We start from the raw sequence: 15,728 nt of genomic DNA on the forward strand, positions 1-15,728 counted from the left end.
TAGCAGAGGAAAACAGAGGTATTTGAATGACAGACTGAAAAAAGAAAAACCTAGCATAATGATAGTACAAGAAACAAAAATAAGTACTGAGAAAATGAGAGAAATCCTTAATAGAAACAAGAACAGATATGAAATAATGGGACAGGATGCGATCGGGAGCGCAGGAGGTCTGGTAATAATTTGGAACCCTGAAGAAATTCAATTTAGTAATTGGATAAGCTTCCCAAGAATACTAACAGGGACAGCAAGGATAATAGGAACTATGGAGGAGGTTATTATAACAGGGGTGTATGGGCCACATATCCAAGGAGAAAAGGAAAACTTTCTGCAAAATTTAAAAGCATTGAGAAGTCTAATCCCAGGAAAACAATGGATTGTAGGAGGGGACTTCAATCTGATTAAAACCTAAGAGGGAAAAAGAGGAGGGATAAGGAGAATGGATAAAGCAATGGAACAGTTCGGAGACTTGATAAGGGAGCAGAGACTGATCGATATTCAAACCATTAATGGAAATCACACTTGGAATAACCACAGAGGGGGAGCTAATCAAATAGCATCTCGACTTGACAGATTCTTAATCTCCGAACAAATAATTATGAAGGATGTATTCATAGAAGCCACAATTCTCCCAGTAATAGGATCGGACCATTGGCCGATTAAAATGGATATAGATCTAAAGCAAAGACCATCCAACAAACCCTTTAGATTCGAAGCTTTTTGGCTAAGAAATGAAGGACTGGTAGAGAAACTTGAAGAATGGTGGAGGACGAGTGACCAAAGAGGAAGAAATAAGATGCACACCTTTCAACTCAAACTGAAGGAGATGAAGGATAAATTAAAAAAATGGAATAAAGAAGAATTTGGTAATATTCTAGAAGAAAAAAAGTGCCTGGAGCAGAGAATGGAAGAGCTGCAGCAGATAGATATCCTAGAAGGCATTCAGGAAGAAAGAACAAAGGAAGAAGGAATTATATTGAACCAGCTAGAAGAAAGAAGGAAACAAGAAGAGATTTTATGGAGACAGAAGTCAAGGGTTCAATGGCTTAGAGAAGGGGAAAAGAATACTAAGTTCTTCCATAAAGCGATGGTACAGCATAGACAAAGAAACCGAATCTTCTCAATAAAAAATCAAGAAGGTCAGAGAGTCCTCCAGCATGAAGAAATTGAAAAAGTGCTGGTCAATCATTTCAAAAACTTATTAAAGGAAACTCAGGATAATAGATCAGAAGCCATAACAAAGATAAGTAGGGAGATCCCAAAACTGGTAACCAGAGATCAGAATTTGGCCTTAATGAGGAAAGTTACGATGGAAGAAGTGGAGGATATAGTCAGGAACATGAAAAGGAATAAAGCTCCCGGGCCGGACGGGTATACGGTAGAATTCTTTCAAGCAGGGTGGCATTTTCTTGCTGAAGAAGTTTTAGAAGTGGTGGAGGAAGCTAGAATCAATCAAAGAATATGGCCAAGAATAAACTCTACCCTGCTGACCCTTATTCCTAAAACCAATCAAGCGGATCAAGCTGAAGGCTTTCGCCCTATAGCTTTATGTAACGTTATCTACAAGATAGTGGCATCAGTGGTGGCACAAAGGCTGAAATCGATTCTACCAAGCATAATTTCCCCAGAGCAAACTGGGTTTGTAGAAGGAAGACAGATCCTGGATGGGTTAGTGGTGGCCCAGGAAGTAATCCACACTCTGAAAACGAAGAAAGAAAAAGGAATGCTGATAAAATTAGACCTGTCAAAAGCCTATGATAGGTTAAGCTGGAATTATCTAGAAACTATCCTTAAAGCCTTTGGATTCTGTGACAGATGGGTGAAATGGGTCTTAAGCATGATCTCCACCCCGAATTTCTCTATCTTGCTAAATGGGGCGCCATCAACGACGTTCAATGCTACAAGAGGACTTCGACAAGGGGACCCCCTATCCCCCTTTCTCTTCATAATAGCAGCAGAAGGATTAGGTAGATACTTCAAAAAAGAATTAAGAGAAAGGAAAATCCAGGGCCTGAGACTATGGGGCAATCAAACTACAGTCACCCACCAACAGTTCGTGGATGACATCATGATATATTGCAAAGCCTCCATGAAGGAGGTGAGAAGGATAAAGAAAATTTTAGAGGTATTTATGGAAGGCTCAGGCATGGAGGTAAACAATGAGAAATCAAGAACTTTTTTCTTTAATACAGTGGAGCCCATTAAAAACCATTTAACCAGGATCTTGGGTTACAGGAAAGGGGATCTCCCAACTAAGTACTTAGGAACTATGCTAGATTCCTCATCCCTCAAAATAGGAAACTGGAAGAACATCCTAGAAAAGATGATGAAAAGACTGGAAAATTGGACTTTTCGTACTCTGAACTTGGCAGCAAGGGTTTTTTTGCTTAAATCCACCATTCAGGTGATCCCGATATATCCCTTATCAGTGATGGCAGCACCAAAAGGAATATGCAATAAGCTGGTAGAGATTTACAGAAAATTTCTTTGGGGAGGACCCAAGCAACAAAAGAAATGGGCCCTCTGTTCATGGGACAGCCTAACCAAACCAAAAGAAAAAGGAGGTCTTGGCCTAAGAGACCCATGGACCCTAAATCAAGTGCTAGCAGCCAAGTTAAGATGGAGATGGATGCAAGGGGGGAAGGACCTGTGGAAAGAAATCTGGACAAAAAAATATAATATGCCATCCACCCCGGAAGAAATACTAAGGAAACAAGAAGCGCCCCGAGGATCAGACATATGGAACCTAACCATTCAAAGAAGGGAATTAATTGATGGGCATATTTTTTGGGAAATCAGAGGAGGCCAGAATGCAAGATTTTGGGAGGAAGCATGGCAAAAAGGGAGAAAATATTGGACCTACAAGGAATGCAATAAATCTACAGAACAGGTATGGACAGAGACCTCATTAGGATTAAATATTATTGGATAGAAGAAAGAGGAAATGAAGAATGGAGGGAATGGAAATCTATGGATGAATGGAATAGGAATGCAACAGAGGATCAAAAAACTATATTTGGCAAGGAATTAGATTCCAGGAAAATAAAAAAGAGAGGAGGTAGGGACATCCTTCGATGGGGCAAAGAAACGAAAGGAGCATTCACCATAAAGGAAGCTTATAAAGTAAAGATACAGCAAGAGCAGGGGGAGGAAGAGCAGAAGTGGAGGAAGATATGGAGAAATAAATGGTGGCCGAAGATCAAAATGTTCGTATGGCTGGTAGGAAGGAAACGTATTTTAACTTGGGATCGAATTCAAAAAAGAGGTTTCTCAGGTCCATCAAGATGCTGCCTTTGTTATCTAGATGAAGAAGACCAGGAACACCTTCTCAATGGATGCAGCGCGGCCCAATTCCAATGGGAAAAGACTAGAAACTTATTCTCGACCACTGAACGAAATCCACAGGATATAATTCAAACCCTATGTGATTGGGGAGAAGGAAAGTTTAAAAGCAAGGTAGTAAGAAGAGCTTGGAGCATGACAGCAGGCTTCAACGTGTGGAATCTTTGGAAAGAGAGAAATGGTCGAATCTTTAAGGGGAAATCTTCAGACCCGGAAGAAGTTTGGAAAAGAACCCTAAGACAAATTAGAGAATCAATCCTAGCGGAAAATTGGGCAGAAGAAGATTGGAAGACCTCTGAGGCAGAAACAAAAATCCTAAAAAGGCTGAACTTGGAACAAGGGATGATCTACCATCAAAAAGCAAAGCAACACCAACCTATAGCAGGCCAAAGTCACGCAGTTTATCGAAAGCCACCAGAAGGGTTTATCAAGCTCAACTTCGACGGGGCAGCAAAGGGGAACCCAGGTCCAGCAGGATTTGGAGGAGTCTTCAGAAACAGACAAGGAGAGGTAGAATGGATCTATGCAGAACACGAAGGAACAATGACTAATAACGAAGCGGAATTTATGGCAGTGTATCAGGGTCTCAAAATTGCCATAAGAAATGGATATAGGAAGATAGAAATCGAAGGAGATTCAGCCCTGGTCATTAGTACTATAAGGAAATTAATCCAAGGGAAACAGTGGGAGAAGGTAGTTAAAAGCTGGATAACAGCGAGTATAGTCCAAGAAATCGAGGAAACTCTGAAAGTGATCGAATACAAGATCACCTCTCATGTAAGAAGAGAAGGAAATAAACCCGCGGATTGCTTGGCTAATTGGGGAAGTAAAGAATCATTGGCGAAAGTGGATGACAGCTGGACCAATCAAGCAGCGATGACAAGATGGGACGGCTTAAAACAGCTCATAGACAACGATAACCATGATACAACATAATGGTAATCAAAATTTCTCGTGGAGCGGGAGAAGGAGAATAAGGCAGGCTCATGCGGCAGAGAAAACAGGACAGAAGGACGGTGGCCTTAGCTCCCTGACACCAGAATTTAATGATCATTCAGAACAGCAGGGACGCGGCCCAAAACGAAAACCGGATATCACTGCAGAAACCATCATTCAAAGCGTAAGGGAGATAAGAAGTGGAGAGCAAACCCATCATAAGCGAAAAGGTGGCGAGAATTCTATAAGGCGGAACAGGAGAAGAATGACAGGCAACAAGAATTCGAAGAAGGTGGCGAGAGAAGGGGAGACTTGGCAGAGGAACCATAATCAACGCCTCAATCGCACCAAAATGGCTGAGAGAAGGGATAAGACAGTCCAGGCAGAGAGGGAGGCAGTAGGAGACAGGCATTTCGAACGGGGCCGCGTAAAAATCGAAATAGAAAGCTCAGACGAAATGGAGTATAGCCAGGGGGAAGGTTTCAGGAGCAAGCATTTCGAAACAGGGCAGAGCAGCAAAGGAACTAAGCGAGGCAGAAAGGGCGGAAGATGGAAGACGCATGAACAGAGAGGCAGAGGTCGACCCCGACAACCAACCATCAACGAGGAGGGTAATCAGGCGCAGAGAAGACGGAAAAGGGGGAAGAAATCGATCAGCATGGTGGTGCATGAAGCTGAACAGGCTTACAATTTGGAGACAAATGTAGACATAAGGAAAATTATTGATGTCATGGAGGACAGAGTATTAGAGGAACCGTCCGACCCGGAGATGGATGAATGGACCTCGCAGCTGCCGGACCCAGGCAACACGCGAGGCAGATTAACCCTTTACCGCCGCGCTCTTCACACTTACTGGGTGCTGAAGCACCTCTTGGCAAAGGCCATGGAGCAAGTCGCGGCTGAGATGGTGGAAATGGCACAGGAAACGGCGGCAGCGAAAAAGGAGGTGGCGAACGTGGAAGGGCTGCTTCGTCAACAGAACGAGCAACTCAAGGAAATCCAAGAGATGTTGAAGGAGCTGGGGAAGACCAACGACAACAATAAATCCGGAAGAGGAAATGCGGCGAATTGAGAGGCCTGTTAACTGTCTTCTTTTTGAATTTAGAATGATACTGCTCTGGTTTTTGAATATTAGTTTGTATGCCATAGCAGTAGTAGTAAAACTGGGTCTGTTAGTAGTACTTGGAAAGAATAGTTTTTTGGAAAAACCTGGCGAGATAGGGCTTAATGTCCTGCAAAGTTTTTTGACATTTTTCAGCATGAAAAACTTTATTGACTGTCTGATGAATAGGAGCCAACAGATCCGGTTTCCCAGTTGGGCGGATTGAGGTTCCTAAGTTTGTACTTTTAAATTTGATGTAGATAATAGAAATGTCGTAGCTTACAAAAAAAAAATAAAAAAAAATAACAATTACATATTTATAAAAATGTGCTTTCTTATTGCTTCTTGTGCTGAGGTTTCATTCGTTGTTTGTGCATACAATCAGGGAAATTTCGTTAAGTTTAAAAAGACATTCATGAGAAAAATAGCATCACAAACAAATACTGAACATCAAACATTCACAGTGCAACAAACCATCAAAGAGACACATTAACACAATGTTTCGATGAAGGATTTCACCCCTCCTGGGCTACATCTCCTTGGTCCAACTTCCATGGCTTGGGCCTCTATATTAGCTCAATGTGGAAAAAATGTTGTTTAAAAATCTCTATGGCTCCTAATACTTACACCAATGTGTTCAAGATGTCCAAATTAGCCAAGAACACCTCTTTCTGAGCTCAATTTGGTCGAAAATTGAGTTCTCTAGATCTCAGTTAGCCTTTTCCTACATTTTCTCCTATAATTCTGTAATATCTCCAGTTAGAGCCACTAGAATTGGTGGATGGCCTGAATTTGGGGGCACCACTGAATTTATTGCCAAATTAACTCATAGTTAATTAAGGCTTAATTGTGCTTAATTAAATTCAAAATGAGATTAGCGCTAAACAACACCGTAACCTCCAACGCTTTTGTGGACTGTTCACATGTAATGGTTATGTCACATTAACTATTGGCCGGAACCGTTGGATGACTAACCATTAGGCATTATGGCTTGCATTCACATGCGAAACCATCAGAGTGATGGTTTGGAGCAGAACCGTCGGTTGACCATTAGGGTTATGCTCTGTCGTGTTCACATGATAACTGTTAGAGTGATGTATGGTTGGAGACCACCGGAGTTAACGTTATCGTTTGCGGTTATATATATTGTGTTCACATGGGAGGAGGGATGGCCTATGGGCAAGCCCTCCCCTAACTGCCAGCCTCCAAACTAATATAACTTAAATAAATGTGGTGAACATTAAGGGTAAGAACTACCCGGTAGCATAGTTGGTAAGGCGTGTGGTCTACGTGTGGTAGGTCGTGGGTTTGACCCCGAATACCGCCAATAATTTTTTCTCCATATTTAGACCTCCAATCCTACCTTTGGGAGGTGCCTCGTGGCAGCCTCTAGGATTTTGACGTGGCATTCTTCCATTAGTCCAAAAATGAACCAATAAAAACACGCCAACAAACCACTGTACAATCCAACAAGATAATTCCACTTGTCGATCCTTGATTTGATGTTTACCAATGTTGACCATGCCTAGTCACTTGCCATATCAGTAGTATGGACTGCTGACTGTGCAGTGACGGGCATTTTTTTGCAAATTTTACCTGTTTAGCAAAGCAATCATAACACAACAACTTTCTCATAAGAATTCGGTTTTCAATGAAATGAATTACATTAGGATCTTTTTTCCGAGACAGACACGGTCATTCAGGATTCGATCCATTCGGAGAAATTTGATTTTTGAGCTAAATACTGAGCACCTAATCTTTCCTCCCCACTAGAAGCCTTTTGGACCCCAAAAAATACTATCAATTTTTTAGTAGGTGAGGGTACAACTCCCTGACCCTCTCGGTCTGCAACCATTTGGTTTGAGAAGGCTTTTGTCCCTTGAGTCCCTCTCTAAGGTATTCAACATCCCCTCTCTTCGAAGTCCCAATTCTTTTGTCAAGTATGAGATCCTGTTGAAGTTCATCAAGATATTCTGACAAGAAATCATCTATTGATGGCAGTTGAACATGTTCTCCTTGATCATCAATCAAAGGAGGCTCAAACAATCTCAAATTCTCAACATTAACAACAGAGTATATTTTCATATAAGGAGGAAAATCAAGCTTAAATGCATTGCTACCAATCATTTCTAGAATTTTAAAAGGTCAATAATGGATTGGTTTAAGCTCTTTACCTTCCCCTTGAATTCTCTCTTTGCTAATATATAACAAAACTTCATTGCCAACATGAAATTTATGATCAACTCAGTGTTTCTCATGCCTTGCCTTATATCTGCTTTGACATTTCTCAAGTTGTTCTTGCATTGTGTGATGTATCAACTGAATTTTCTCTATGAACTTCTTTGCCTTATCAATGTCACTATAACCATCGATGGAAACATATTTCTCAAAGATGAATTCCAATGGCGATCTTGGCAAGTACCCATAACATGCCTTAAATGGCAATGTTTTTGTGGAAGAATGCTTTGCCCTGTTGTATGCATGTTGTATGTAATGCAACTGTTCATCTCACAACTTGGGATGTTTTCCACAATATCCTCTAAGAAGATGAATAACTGTTGTTGAGTGTGGGATCCCCCAAGGGCAATTTTGGGGCTAAAATCCCATATTTTGGTCCAATTTTGTAATCTAGATGTAAAGACTCCGCATTTTGTGGTCGCGGAGTGCATAGATGTTAAAGAGTCATAGGGTTGTCTGCCCTTATTTTGGAAATGTAATGTCAGCTATAGAAGATCTACCCATGGTCCACAGACCATGGGATTGTATAAATAGAGCTAAGCTCTTTTGAAAATGGCAACAAGAAATGCTAAAAATAGCACTACTGTAAATATAATTTCGAGTACCAATGTTGGACATAGCAACAAGAATGAAAAATGGAAGTGCTAAAAATAGCTTTGCTATAAATAGAATTTTGGGATAGATTCCCATTTAGTTAGTCCCTGAACTAAATTAGAGAAGTAAAACTCGAATTTGATCTTAGCAGCTATTTGATTAATAATTAATTAATTCATCTTGAGTTAATTAGTTGTAGAAAATCAAACATGAAGTCTATGTGAAGACATGCAATCGTTTCTCCATTGATTGAGGAATTTATCCCTTAGTTAAAGAGATAAGGATGAGTTGTAATTAGTTAGCTTAGTTAACTGAGTTAAGTCCAGTTAGATTAGTTCCAATAGTTTGTGGAATTAATTATGAGTTCAGTTAGTTAATGCTTGCATGCATGTAACTGTTGCTCTCCAAATAACTGAATATTCTCTCATAAATAACTCATGCATGTCAGTTTAGTCAGAGACCCAATTGAGATCAGAGGAAGGGACAATGTACTATCAGTTGGAGGATTTTTCCTATAAAGGAAACTCATCCATGCAAAAGGAATTATCTCCTTCAGGTTTGTGCAGTTATTTCTGAGCCAAGTGAGCAGTGTGAGGTGGGAATTCACACAAGTGGAAGCACTGGACCCCGGGAAAATTGAGCAAGGAAATAGGAGGCTTGGAGTGCAAAGGAGAAGGTTGTGAGAGCCTTTGACTGTCTATGAGCGGTATTGTTTGATTGCAGAGAAAGCAGGATAGCTTGAGAGCTGATTATTTTTGTAACTTGAACATATTTATTGAACATATTTCCACTTGTATGAAAATACAGAGATTGGGGTTTTAGGCTAAGGCTTTCCTCGGGTTATTTCTTATGTGTTATGTGTGATTGATTTCTCATTCTCAGTCATATGTGTTCTCATTGATCTTGCTCATATTCGAATAAGCTTCCGAAAATTTTGTTGTAGAAGTAGATCTTGTATTTTTGCTTTATTATATTGCATAATCTGTTGATCTACAATGGGAATTTCTACATGGTATCAGAGCAAAGGTGATCAAAGGCGAAGAAAATTATACAAGAAGGGAGAAGGGAGAAGTTTGAGATTCCTGAATATAGAAATCAAGTTCTTATCACATCTCAATTTCACCAATGGCGTTCAACAGTTTAAGACTCGAGTATGCCCTTGATGGTAGCTCAAATTATATATCCTGGAATGATTGCATGAAAGCAGTATTAGAGGATAACAGTCTAAAGGACTTCATTCATCAAAAAGTCCCAAAGCTCGCAACATCTGACGCTACAGAATTGGTAGAATGGAAGAAATTTGTGGCTAGAGCAAGGAGAATCCTCTGGGAGGGAGTTCAAGATCACATAGTCTCAAGCCTCCATGGGAAGGAGATATCATTTTCGATGTGGAAAATATTTAAAGATCTATATCAGAATAGTAGCGATCAGAGGAAGCTGGCGCTAAAAGACAAGCTTCAGAAAATAATGTGTGAAAAGGGCAACACGATCTCTACTTATCTAAACAAGCTCACCACCTGCAGGGATGATCTTGGAAGTGTAGGGATCATGACAACCGATGATGAAATGGTGAGTCTTGCACTCCTCGATATTCCTGATAGCTGGCATAGCTACCAAGACTTGGTAAATGGAAGAAAGAAACTGCCATATTGGGAACGACTTTGGTCGGATCTGATGCAGGAGGAGATACAGAGAAGCACTAGAGATGGATCATCTTCATCCAAGGAGGATGAAGAAAATTGTGCCTTAGAAAGTAAGGCAAAGAAAGGGAAGGGGAAGGATTCTCATCCCAAATCTAGTTCTTCCCATGGTGGGAAGAAGTTTGACAAATCGAAAGTGCAATGCTTTCACTGTCATGAGGTAGGCCATTTTGCTACAAATTGTCCACTGAAAAAATCCAAGAAGGGATCCTTGGAAGGATCAGAAGGTGAGGCACTAGCCTCACAGTTCGAGTTGGATTTCACACTCTTCACATGCATGGTTTCATCCATGGTGGGATGTGGTTGGTTTCTTAACAGTGGAGCTTCTTTCCACAGGACTGGCAACAAGAGTTTGTTCAGTACCTTGGAGGAGAAAGATCTACAGATACTCATAGCAATGGGTAATGATGAAAAGTATAGTGTCTCAAGTGTAGGCATGGTTGTTTTTCAGAGGGAGCATGGAGCTCGCATTACCTTGACCGATGTCAAGTATGTACTAGGACTGAGGAAAAATTTGGTGTTAATCACAATTATGATGTAGTCTTCAGTAAGGGAAAGGTTTTCCTTCGACACATCACCACTAGACAGGTGAAGCAGATCAGTTCACGAGTCAAGAACCTGTATGCTCTTGAGGTTCAAGATGCATGTAAAGCCTTGAGGAGCAAGGAAACTAATGGAGACTTGGTGATTGAGAGGGAGAATACATTACCTCTCAACATGCAATGCCAGAAGAAGTCTCAGACAATTGTGGAGGAGCCACAATTGGAGAAGCAGCTTCAGGAAGTTGTGGAGCAGCCAAAACTAGAGAAGCTGAGAGGAGATCGAGTAGAGACATCTACTCATGCAGAGACCTCCTGTAGGGGGGAATTTCGAGCCAAGTGGGCAGAGGGATCACATGCATCCATACCTCCAGGTAGGAGGTGGGGCGATGTGGAGTGACAGTCCCAAGAAGGATGGAATAGGGGAAGGATCATTGAGGTACCCAACCTCTTTGATTATACCTTTCTATGGGAGCCTCGACGAGGAGTAGTAGGACTAGCTAAGTGGGTAGAGATAGATGTGGATGGAGTGGCAGAAAGAGCTACAGTGCAAGAATCCCAAGACAGTGCAGAGCTAGCAGGCTGCAACAATGCGAGAGGCACAAGAGTGTTGCACCAGTGCAAGATGGCATAGAGATGTGTGCAACAGTGTGAGATGCATGGAGTGTTGTAGCAGCTTATAGGACACAGAGGGAGCACTTGTCAGTGGTAGAGGGAGCTTCAGCATCAGAGGGTGTTTCTAGCCCAATAGGGAGGTCAATTGGGAGATTTTTTTTGTTTCTAGAGTTGTTGGAGAAACAACACTTAGGAGAAGTGTTGCATGCAGAACATTCCAAAGGTTTAGGATCGGGTTCGAGTTGAATGCCTTTCTTGTTGAGAGGGAGTGTTGAAAATGGCAATAAGAAATGCTAAAAATAGCACTGCTATAAATAGCATTTTGGGTACTAGTGTTGGACATAGCAATAAGGAATGAAAAATGGAAGTACTAAAAATAACTTTTCTATAAATAGCATTTCGAGATAGATTCCTATTTTAGTTAGTCCCTGAACTAAAATAGAGAAGTAAAATTCGAATTTGATCTTAGCATCTATTTGATTAATAATTAATTAATTCATCCTGAGTTAATTAGTTGTAGAAAATCAAACATGAAGTCTATGTGAAGACATGCAACAATTTCTCCATTGATTGAGGAATTTAACCCTTAGTTAAAGAGATAAGGATGAGTTGTAATTTGAGTTGTAACTAGTTAGCTCAGTTAACTGAGTTAAGTCCAGTTAGATTAGTTCCAACAGTTTGTGGAATTAATTGTGAGTTCAATTAGTTAATGCTTGCATGCATGTAACTGTTTCTCTCCAGATAACTGAATATTCTCTCATAAATAACTCATGCAGGTCAGTACATTCAAAGACCCAGTTGAGATTAGAGGAAGGGATAGTGTACTATAATTTGGGGGATTTTTCCTATAAAGGAAACTCATCCATGCAGAAGGAATTATCTCCTTCAGGTTTGTGCAGTTATTTCTGAGCCAAGTGAGCAGTGTGAGGTGGGAATTCACACACGTGGAAGCACTGAATCCCAAGAAAAACTGCGCAAGGAAATAGGAGGCTTAGAGGGCATAGGAGAAGGTTGTGAGAGCCTTTGACTATCTATGAGCAGTATTATTTGATTGCAGAGAGAGCAGGGTAGCTTGAGAGTTGATTCTTTTTGTAACTTGAACATATTTCCACTTGTATGATAATACAGAGATTGGGGTTTTAGGTTGAGGCTTTCCCAGGGTTATTTCTTCTGCGTTATGTGTGATTGATTTCTCATTCTCAGTTATATTTCTTCTCATTTATCTTTCTCATATTTGATTAAGCTTACGCAAAGTTTGTTGTAGAAGTAGATCTTGTATTTTGCTTTAGTAGTTAGGGGCATTAATTGAATTATGGAATGAATCAAGAAAGATATGATGTATGAGAGATAGCTCTGAAGTATAGGTCTAAGTCTTGGGTCGTAGCATAGGTAGAGGCTCTGCAGCTGAGTGCACAGAGGCCTAGAAGTCCGCAGCTGAGTGCGCGGACCCCTGCAGTTGAGTGTGCAGGGCAGGTCGAGTCTGTAATTGTCCAAAAGTATCAATAAATAGAAGTATTCTACAATTTTTGCGTCTTTATTTTTTGTATATGCATCTGGTTATGTTTGGGTATGAATTTCACTTATAATGCTTATATGATGTGTGAATATATGTAATTTTGTTGTTTAAAGGAACGTAAGTAAGAAAATATGTTTACGCGAAGCTAACTAAAATCTGTAATAAGACAAGTAAGATACTTAGCATAGTTTGGGAAATATCACAGTTCGCTGCCCTAGTAGCATGAAAGTATATCAGCCCCAGCTTACAAATGCATGAAAGTCAATTGTATCCTTTCGCGAAGGTAGTGAAGGGTGGAACAGAGGGCTACGCAACCTGTGCACAGGCAGGTATAGCCAAGATAAACCGACATCACAACCATTTCAAGGGTGTAGAACTTGGTTCCAGCATCCCCCCATACTGCTTCGGGTGAGACTTCATTCCGCGCTCCACAGGCTGATTCCAAAAGGGCCATTAGTGTAGGGATTTGTTTGGCTAACTAACGTTGAACCTGGGTCAGGCCCCTTCAATCCAACAAATGGTTCTATTGCTGGGACCAGAATCTACATAAGAGATGTTTGATGTCGTATCACTGAAATCCAACTAAGAAAGAAATCGAAGGTTGGTTGGACAGAAGAATTCACGAGTTTGCGACACAAGAAAATAGAAACCCGTGACTATCAAAAGAACAGTGGTTGGAACGATACCTGTATACGGATATCCACGAAATATTTTTCGCTTCTTTCCCTACTGAGATATATGAGTGGATTGTGAAGCTATTAGATAGCCAAGGAATGTGGAAACTTAATGGTCCTATTGTGTGGGCCCCAAAGCTAGTGCAAAGGTTGGAAGCATTGGAGGATAAGATCGCGCGTGCTATTGATCATTGGCTCAATCGCATCATAGGAGGATTTGTTACTGAATTCACGGTCCACACCTCAGTCAACTATAGTGAGGTGGAGCGACGTTTTTTCAAAGGACCGTGAGTAAGTACGTTAAATCTCTGAATACTTGGATTAAAATGTTGTCATGCGAAAAACGGGTTATGCAGCTACCTTTATGTTTGGGGCTACGCGAAGCAGAAAAAGTTACAGAAACGAAGGAAATAAGGGTCCAGAGTATAGCCCCTTGATTTCACCTCCATGAAGGGACAAAGAAGGGATAATGAAGGTCTCTCTGCGAAGTGCTATTCATTTGATAAGACAAGGATTCCCACGAATACCACCTCCACCCACACCACCTTCGTCTTCTCCACCATCACCTCCAACTTCACCCGTACCACCTCCACCACCACCACGATTCAGTATGGCAAACATAGTGAAGTTTCCTTTGTTCAAAGGTTTGGGAAGTGAGGATTCAGACCAATTCTGGTTCGTTGTGAGGGTTGTATGGGAAGCTCAAGGTGTTACAGATGATCATATAAAGAAGGCGACGCTGGTTAGTGCTCTGCAAGATCGTGCGCTAACCTGGTACATTAGGTACTCTAACGACAACCCGAATGCTAGAGTAGCAAATTTCCAAGCATTGCTAAATAGGGAATTTAGTAGGCCTAAGTCCAAGAAACAGTCAATTGTGGGATTCAAAGAGATCACAATGCAACCAGGTGAGACAATGTGGGAATTGGATCAAAGATTGAAGTGTCAAATCCGCGAAGCAAATATGAATTTGACATATGGAAAACATCACGAGTGGTTTGTGGCTTCCCTACTACACCACTTAAGGAGTGCGCTGTCGCAGTAAAAGCTAACAACTCAGGCAGAGGCCTTGAAGATTTCCATGAGACTACATGAGACTACATGATGCAAGATCCTAATCTAGGATTTCAGCAGATCCACATGTAGCTGCAGAATCTGTGCCTTGAGATGCAAAGTCTGAAGCAGGATAGGACGGTTCGACCAAAGGTGCACGAGGAGGTATGGTGTTTGAAATGCAAGAGTCAGGGTCATGACAAAGACCATTAGCTGGTATTTACAATTTACCTTGCAAGAGGAGGACAGATGCCTTTAAGGCCAGAAGCTCAAGCAGGACCTAGTGCGGAGCCTGCTTTATGGTGCGCTATCTGCCAGGTAGCAGGAAAACATGCCACGGATAACTATCACTTGCTATAGAAGTATGTGAAAACGCCGCAAAAGTGGTTCTACAAATTTTTCAGCTCGGTAGGACATGATGAGCGTACCTACAGGAGCTATGAATTGCTTATGGATAGAACTCCCACCTACAGGGTTCAGGCCGAAACGCGGCCCATTGACCAGAATGCAAGGATGGCATGAATATGGTTTCAAGGGCACAGACGAGGCTGAGGTGGAGGAGGACCTGTTAGAGGTCACAGACAGTTGACTTGCTACAATTATGGAGGGCCAGGACACTACGTCTGGGATTGCACTAATTCAACGCGCCCGTCGTGCAAGTATTGCAAGTTGTTTGATCATGAAATAGAAGATTGTCCTACGTTGATAGCTAGGATATGTGAAAAAGGAGCGCTAACGCCTCCCCTGACTCAGAACCTTCAGATGATGAGGTCTAAGCCGCGCGAGGAAGATCTGAATGTAAATATAGTGCTCTAAAGTGGAATCGCGATAGGAGATGACAAGGGGGAACAACTGGAAGATAGTACATGGGTTCTCAATGCCCTAGCGAAAGAGGATGAGTTCGATTTGGAGCACGCTCATGAAGCATTCATGGAAGCTAAGAAGAGCTTCGTTAAGGCCTCCACTTCAGGAAGCAAGGATAAACCAGAGCCGGAGATGGACCCCTCTATGCTCACAACTTTCCTGGATTACTATGCGACAGTAAGGCTATGAAGTGGTTGCAAGAACTTAACAATAGATGTGGTGGGACCGTGCTAGGTGAACCATGCGTAGTATGCAAGATTGTAAAGCATAAGACAAGGACGGGGTATGAAATGAGACTCATTACGCAAATCAGAGAATATGAAATGGATATAGTTATTCTGGATTTGGGATTAGATGCGAATGTTCTACCTAAATAGACATGGGAATGAATGGGGAGACCTACATTGCAATGGTCTTCGATTCAGTTGAGGATGGAGAACCAGTAGAAAATCATACCCATGGGGTGGCTGCAGGGAGTGACCGTCGATATTGAGGGAGAAAGCGCACTTGCAGATTTCGAAGTAATATAAATTGTTGATGATAGCAATTCCTACCCTG

This window comes from Pinus tabuliformis, chromosome 6 (assembly GCF_031772625.1).
Source record: "Pinus tabuliformis cultivar Carrire ecotype Pingquan chromosome 6, CPIR1, whole genome shotgun sequence".
Taxonomy (NCBI): domain Eukaryota; kingdom Viridiplantae; phylum Streptophyta; class Pinopsida; order Pinales; family Pinaceae; genus Pinus; species Pinus tabuliformis.